Source organism: Cajanus cajan, chromosome 6 (genome assembly GCF_000230855.2).
Source record: "Cajanus cajan strain Asha chromosome 6, NIPB_CcT2T_4, whole genome shotgun sequence".
NCBI classification, from domain to species: Eukaryota; Viridiplantae; Streptophyta; class Magnoliopsida; order Fabales; family Fabaceae; genus Cajanus; species Cajanus cajan.
In genome coordinates this window covers 8,522,501-8,530,642 of record NC_138522.1, presented here as the reverse complement: position 1 = coordinate 8,530,642, position 8,142 = coordinate 8,522,501, and the positions used below count along the sequence as shown (strand labels likewise).

The 8,142-nt window shown below is 30.9% G+C and overlaps 1 non-coding gene across 1 annotated transcript; it reads left to right on the top strand.

The window, feature by feature from the left end:
- The first annotated feature begins 2,432 nt into the window (after positions 1-2,432).
- TRNAN-GUU (transfer RNA asparagine (anticodon GUU)) lies at positions 2,433-2,506 on the top strand. The gene has a single exon. It is a non-coding gene; the product is annotated as a tRNA-Asn (tRNA).
- The last annotated feature ends 5,636 nt before the right edge of the window (positions 2,507-8,142 follow it).

The window sequence follows — 8,142 nt, the reverse complement described above, 5'->3', positions numbered from 1 at the left end:
TAAGATAGAACATCAGAAACCTTCAGGACTACTTCAGCCTTTGAGTATACCCGAGTGGAAGTGAGATAGCATTTCTATGGATTTTGTAGTTGCTTTGCCTAGGACTAGGAGAGGGCATGATTCCATTTGGGTTATAGTTGATAGGTTGACTAAGAGTGCACATTTCTTACCTATTAACATTAGGTATTCTCTAGAGAGATTGGTTGGACTGTATATTGATGAGATTGTGAGATTGCATGGGATACCATCTAGCATAGTTTCAGACAGAGACCCTAGATTCACCTCTAGGTTTTGGGAGAGCCTACAACGAGCTTTGGGGACCCAACTTAGACTTAGTTCAGCTTACCACCCTCAAACTGATGGTCAGACTGAGAGGACTATTCAATCTTTAGAGGATTTTCTTAGAGCCTGTGTGTTGGACCAATGGGGTAGTTGGGATAGTCTTTTACCTTTGATAGAGTTTACCTATAATAATAGTTACCTTTTCTATAATTTCGTTCTCTCTCCCAGAGTATCATTTTTACAAATAAATCATATATTCATAATCCTAAATTCATACAGAATCAAATAAGATAAATAATTCTTCAAACAGAAAATAATTATAAAATTACTCATAATTCTACGGGTTCTTCCTCTACCCGATTCCCTCATGTAACTCTACATATAAATAATTCCATTTTCCCCCGTACCTGGATATGTAGAAGCTGAATTTATACGAGATCTGGTTGGTCTCCCTCGTTGGGTTCCCCTCGGTCTAAAGTAGAAAGGAGAGAGAAAAGAAGACAGAGCAGAAGAAAAGAAATCAGAAAATGAGAGGTGTGCTTTTTCAGAGTAGCAGACAGCTCAATTTATAGGCCTCAGACTTCGCTAGAACGGCCCGTTCCAGTTTCAGAACGGCCTGTTCTGGACCCCAAAATTGTGGGCAAAAGTCACACCCAGAACGGCCCGTTCCCAAACCAGAACGGCCCGTTCTGGTGTGCATTTATTACTCAACTGCCATAGCCCGTTCCAAGTCCGTTCCCACTTAGAGTTTAAGGCAGCTTTTAATAGTCCGGAACGGCCCGTTCCAACTTGAGAACAACCCGTTCTAGGCTATTAACTCACATACAATTTGGTAGTTTAGAACGGCCCGTTCCAATTTTGGAACAGCCCGTTCCAAGCTACTAAATCACACACATTTTGGTAGTTTGGAGCGGCCCGTTCCAAGCTACTAAATCACCCCTAAACCTTTATAAATTTACCAAAATACCCTCAATAAAAAAAAATAAATAAATAAAATGAAATAAAAACTGGGGTGTTACAGTAAAAGTTTAGTAGAAAGTTGAAAATAATTTGTCCTTACTTAGATGAACCATGGGTCTTTGAGGTTACACAACTAATATTAATATCTAATTATAATAAAAACTTTAGGAATGTCGAGGAATTTGAAAGATTGTGTTGTAATAATGTGTTTTAAGACTATTCTATAAAAATTTAGAAAAATAAACCCAAGATGACTAATGGGTTTAATATTACTAACTAAAGAGAAATAACAATAACACACTCTTTATTGCACTCTTTTAAACACACTCTCTTGTTGGTTGAAATTTCTTGAAAAATATAAAATTTGGTGGGTCTCACATTCTATTTAATGATTCTTTATCCTGATTTTATAATTTTTAATAAATTCTAACCAATAAAAATGAGTGCAGTATGAGGAGTGTGTTAGAAAGTATGTTGATAGCACTCCTCACTAACTAAAACATAACACAAATGCTTCATTTGGTGCAGCGGAAGAGAAGATGAGGAAAGAAGAGATGCGAGAAGTGTGTGGTAGTTATATTTATTTATTTATTTATTTTTAAAATAAATAATTTAAAATATAAACAATAAATAAAAACATTATAATAAAAAAAAATAATAATTTAAATATATAAATTTAATTTAATACAAATTAATTAAAAAAATTATCTTCCTTTCACTTCTCTTCTACTTTTCTCCTACCAAACAATTTTATCTTCTACTTTATTTTTTTATCTATTTATCTTATCTTTTTCTTCTTTTCCCTTTATTTCTTTCCTCTCCACCAAACACTACCTAAACAAATCAATTGATATAATTAAGAATTACGTATATTTTTAATCTCTTAAATTTAAAAATGTATTATTTTGATTGATCCTCAAATTTAAAACATATTTTTTAGTCCCTATAATTTCTATAAAAATATTGTTTTAGTCTTTTTATACATTTTTTTATCTCTCAAATTTAAAAATTATGATTTTAATTATTAAAATATAAAAAATTACTTTAATCTCTCAAATTTTCTCTGTTATAATATTTGTGCCGCTGAAGTAAAATATAAGGAAGAACATTTGAACATGCTTGTTAAAACACACAATGACTTGCATTAAATACTCAGCTCCTTAATTAGTATTCTAAGATATTAATTAAAAGCTGGAATAGCTCAGTTGGTTAGAGCGTGTGGCTGTTAACCACAAGGTCGGAGGTTCAAGCCCTCCTTCTAGCGTCTTTTTTATTTTTTTGTTATTTATCTTTTTATTTTCCAGGACAAATTTAAAATAAGTCCTTTAATAGAAAAGAAAGAAATATATCCAGTAAATATAATGCCATAGATTTCAAGTTTTTGGTTTTGTTTATCTATTTTTTTTGTTATTTGTCTTTTTTATTTTCAACGCAAATTTCCAATAAGTCCTTTAATAGAAGAAAAAATATATATCCAGTAAATATAATGCAACAAGATTTATTAAAAGAAAAACGGTTTTGCTTTTCTATTTTTTGTTATTTATCTTTTTATTGTCCAGGAAAAATTTCCAATAAGTCCTTTAATAGAAAATAAAGAATTATATCCAGTAAATATAATGCAACAGTTTTCTATTTTTTTGGTTTTTTTTTTCTATTCTTTTTTATTTTCCAACGCAAATTTCCAATAAGTCCTTTAATACGAAAAGTATATATACCTGGTAAATATAATGCAACAGTTTTCTATTTTTTTCTATTTAAATTTTTACTTTCCAATGAAAATTTCCATCTATAGAAAAGAAATAAATATATCCAGTAAATATAAGACAAGATTTATTAAAAGGATGTTTTAATTAATAAAAAAATTATAAAATAAATTAGAGAATTTTTAAATAATAATAAATGTTTTATTTAACTATTAAAAATTTATGAAATTATTATGCTTATTATATTATATGAAGAAGGATCTTTTTCATTAGTATGTTTTAACTACATTTGTTTAGAGTTTAGGGAATTTTTTTTTAAAAAAAGTATAAGTTTTAAAACGAGGAAGTCAGTCTTACATTTCATTCTTTCTATCCATATTTTTAAAATCAAACTGATCTAACCGGTAAAAATCAATATTTAATAATTTAATTATGGTCAAATCAATATTAATAAAATAATAATAATATTTAAATAATACATAAATTAATATTACATAAAATAATACATAAGTTTATAATACTAAAATTAAAATACAACATCACTTATATATTTTATGTTCTAAAGTACATGTAAAATTCTAAATATAATATTTGAATTTTACTTTTAATAAAATATAACTATATTAAAATTTTACATTTGGAGTAGAAAAATATCAAATTAATATAATATAAAATATCATGATATAAAATATAAATTAATATAAATGACTAAGTACTAGCGAACTTGTAACAACCTAAACACACCTGAATGAGAAAGATCTAGAGATTTGTACAAGTGTGAAATTGTATAGTTGAGAACAACTTAAAAGGAATTGATTTGTACTATCCATCCCAAAAAGATGTATATACTTTTTGGTAGCTCATCACTTAAAAACTACACAACTAAGGGTGCTTGGTTTGGAGTAATTTAGGAATGTGTGACCTTCTAGAAAATTTTCTAGAAAGTGTGCGAGTGAGGATAAAACACACTAAAATGTCTTGTGTTGGTTTATGGAGACAATCATTGATCCTAAAGGCGGCCCAATATCTCAAAAAAGGCTATCCATGAAGGGTTTTGACTAGTGAAGGGTTCTAATCAATGAGGAACTAGATGTGTGAAATGTGTTGTGTGAAGTTCCATGGAATGGAGTCATTAAGATGTCAATTTCGAGAGGTGTTACAAATGGTATTAGAATAAGTCCTTTCTCCTAGTACGATGTGGTTTAAGGATGAACTAGGCGAAAACTGGTGGGCTTGTAACAACTCAGACAAATCGAAATGAGAGAGATCCAAAGATTTGTACAAGTGTGAGATTGTATCGTTGAGGATAGGTTAAAAGTAATTAATTTGTACTACTTGTACTAACGAGATGCATCTACTTTTTAGTAGCTCATCACTTAAGAACTCGACAGTTAAGGGTGCTTGGCTTGGAGAAATCTGGGAAGTTTTCCAGAAAGTGTGTGAGTGACAACAAAGCACACTGAAAAGTCTTGTGTTGGTTTGTGGGTATAGTCATTGATCCTAGAGGCGGCCAAGCATCTTAGAAAGGGCTACCCATAGATGGTTCTGGCTAATGAAGGATCCTAACCAACGAGAAATTATGTGAAGTGTCATGAAGTAGAGCCACCGAGATGTCAATTTTGTGGGATGTTACAGGTTCTTTCCTAATCCGATTTTGTGGCTCGTTTGAACTGGTAGATAAATCAGTTCAACTTGTCAAACTAGTTGGTTTGTTCTGGTTTTTACAACAGAGCTTTCTAAGCTTTTTTTCTCTCAAACCCAAGAACTCCAAGTGGAGCAAAAGTTGTAGGAATGCATCCCAAAGATTCTCATTTATCATCAAGCATCTATCGAGGTAAGGCAAAGTGAGAGTTCTCTCTAGGGTGTGGGGTATTTGTTGGATAACATGATTGACCTCAATCTTGTTGTTTTCCTTGCTCTGTGGGGAGAAACCCAAAACTTGTTTTTGTACTCAAGTAATGCATGTCATATGATTTTTATGTGCTTTGTGATTAATATTTGAGTTATATGTGTTGTGAATTGCGAATTATTTAGGTTAACTATAAATCTATGAGATCTCGTAGTTCCTGTAGGAAACCCTTGATTTAATAGTATTATGAATATTGATGAAATCGAGAGATTTTTGTGAAATTGATGTACACTTTTGATTAATTGGTGGTATAAAAGTGTTGTTTAGGTGTTAATTTGTTTTTAGTAAATTGGATTAGGAGAATTCAGTTGGGTGTGAGTTGTGCTTTATTATTTGAAAATTCTTGTAAGAATATACCTTAGTGATTATGTGATTAACCAAATTGAGTTTTGTTTATTGGGTTAAAAAATAAACATTTGAGACTACAGTTTATACTTAAGAATTACATAAAAAAAATTTTATATGAAATGATCGAGTTATGTGATTTAGAAAATGAGTCTCATGTTTTATAAGCGAAATGTAACCTATGTATGTTGTAAGCCGTGTAAGGAGACTTAAATGTTTTAATTAGGTTTTACAATCTCCATAATAGTTGTATCCTTAGATGTTAGCTTTCTAATGGTATTAAAATCGCCTAAAAAGGATGTCTAGAACTCAAGATACGATCAAATTAGTGAGAAAAGGTCAAGATGTTAGAGTTAGGCTAAAATGTTGCAGTTTTGTAATTTTTAAAAATAGTAGATGGTAAAATCAATTTTTGAGATCAACATAAAAGTTGTATATAATTATCTTATTTTTCCAATAAAATTTAGATCAACTTGATATCATAAGTATAACTATAGATATCATGTTTAGACCCCACAATGTCGTAAAAATTTAAGATGAGAAGTGATAATTTATGAGTTGTAATTGTGAGTTGTTTTATCCTTTAAGTGCTTAATCTTGGGAATAATTTGGGAAGCTTACATCAATTGTTAATAAATATAAAGTATTAGAAGGGATATTTGTTAGAGTTATGATAAAGGTATGAAATTATGTTTGTAAGACCTTATGCATGAGCCTTTATGTCTGTATGAGATATGAGATACTTCTATGTGATGTACATGATAACTTTATATGTGATATGAGATAATTATATGTGATGTGATATGAAATGTTGATGTCTGATTTGAGAATGTTATGTGCAATGTTTGAGACGTTGGTGAATAACGAGATGTGAGATGATGATAATGTGTGATATAATAATGAAATGATACTAATATGGTATGCAATATGTTATGTGTACTTTTGATGATGATTTGGTGAGAATTTTGCATAGAGTCTTGTATATGAGACATGCATCATGTGCATGAAATATTTTACAACCATACACAAGATTTTCCTTTCGGGCCATGAGTATTTGCCTTCAGGTTGTGGGTCTTCGGGCAGTGAACCTTCGGCAGTGAGCCTTCAGACAATGTTAAAATGTTTTACTAGTGCCACATGCATACAACATAGTGAAGTTCATGCCCATTACATATATGTGAACCATAAACTTTGTAATCATGTTGGTGTTTGTTGAATTGCTTCTTATATTATACTTTTTAGGATTATTGTTTTAAATTTCTATATATATATATATATATATATATATATATATATATATATATATATATATATATATAAGGAGATATCTATTTATTATAGAAGTAAGTCTATTTAGACTTATTTCGTTCAATAACTCATGTTTTATCAAATTTTAACGATCTAATTGTTGAATTTAAAGTTCTTAATGCATAGATTAAGTCTGCAAATTTTTATAAAATTTGAAAACCATTTGATACTTCATTTCATTAATTCAAATTGATGGATAATCATGAAATCATTTTACTTTTATTTAAATTGAGTACATTGAGATTTGATTTTAAGGGATAGGAACTTCAATAACCAAACACTTCTCTTTCTTTTCTCATATTCTTATGGGAAGATTTTTGAGACTTAGAGCTGAGAATCCCGTGGTGCAACTGTGGGACTTGAGTTGTTGGAGCTTGGAGCCCATTTCCTTCCCCTTCTCTTCTTCCACCTCGGAGTAGCCCGGAGTTCTATGTTCTCTTCTTCTTCTTCCTTAGAGAGCCCAAAATCAAGGTAAGGGAAGCTATAATCTTGTGTTTTGTTGAAATGTTGGGTTTTTGAATGAATTGAAACTTAAAATTGGTAGGATTTTTGAAAAGTCTATAGCTAGGGGGATGAATTCGAAGTGAGTGCATGTTGAAAACTAAGGGTTTGGTTTTCTTGATGGAAGGTTGAATGTTGATGATTTTCTTTGAGCTTTGATCCATGCATGTTGTGTTTTCTTATGGTTTATGGGTTGCATGAATCTAGTGGATATTAATAGTGGAGATCATGTTTGGGAGGAAAATTGGTGAAATGTAAGTGAGGAACGAAAAGGGAAGCCATGAAAGTGCAGAAAATTTTGTACTCAACGTTGCAGTTGTGAAAGAAAATGGGGTGGCAAAAATCTAGCATTGCAGTATTGAGTTGAGCGTTGCATCCCTGGGATAAAATTGATATGGTAGAGATCCAACGCTGCAGCAGCGTTGAGTTGAGTGTTGCAACCTTGGGAGAAAACGAAGCTGATAGAAATCTAACGCCGAAGTGTTGAATTGAGTGTTGCATCACTAAGAGTAGATGACCTAATTTGGTCTTGAAGTCTTCATGAAAGTTGTAGCCTTGGATGTTATCTTTCCCGTGGCATTGGAATCACCAAAAAAGGAGGTCTAGAACTCCAATTATGACCTTTTCAGTGAGAAAAGGTCAAGTTGTTAGCATTTAGGAAAATTGTTACGGTTTTTACAATTTTTAACATGGTAGATAGGGGAATTAGAACCCAAGTTCTTCGTAAAAATTATAAGAAATATTCTTTTCTTTCATATGAAATGAGGATGAGCATGATAAGAGTAGTAGAAATTCCTATGTGTTGTTTTATGTGAAGGTTGTCGATGTAGGATAATTAAGTTGTATGTTGATACATGTTGTGTGATGGGTGAAATTTGGTGAACATGAATAGAATACTTGTGTCTATTGCATGTTATAGAATGTAGGATGATGATAATAAGTAGTGCTATGCTAACTTTGTATACTTGAAATGACAATGAGCATTGGTATACTATCTTTGTGTACTTGAAATGATAATGAACATTGATAAGCTATCTTTGTGTACTTGAAATGATAATGAGCATTGGTATGTTATCTTTGTGTACTTGAAATGGTGATGAGTATTGGTACGCTCTATATGATTGATATGCTATA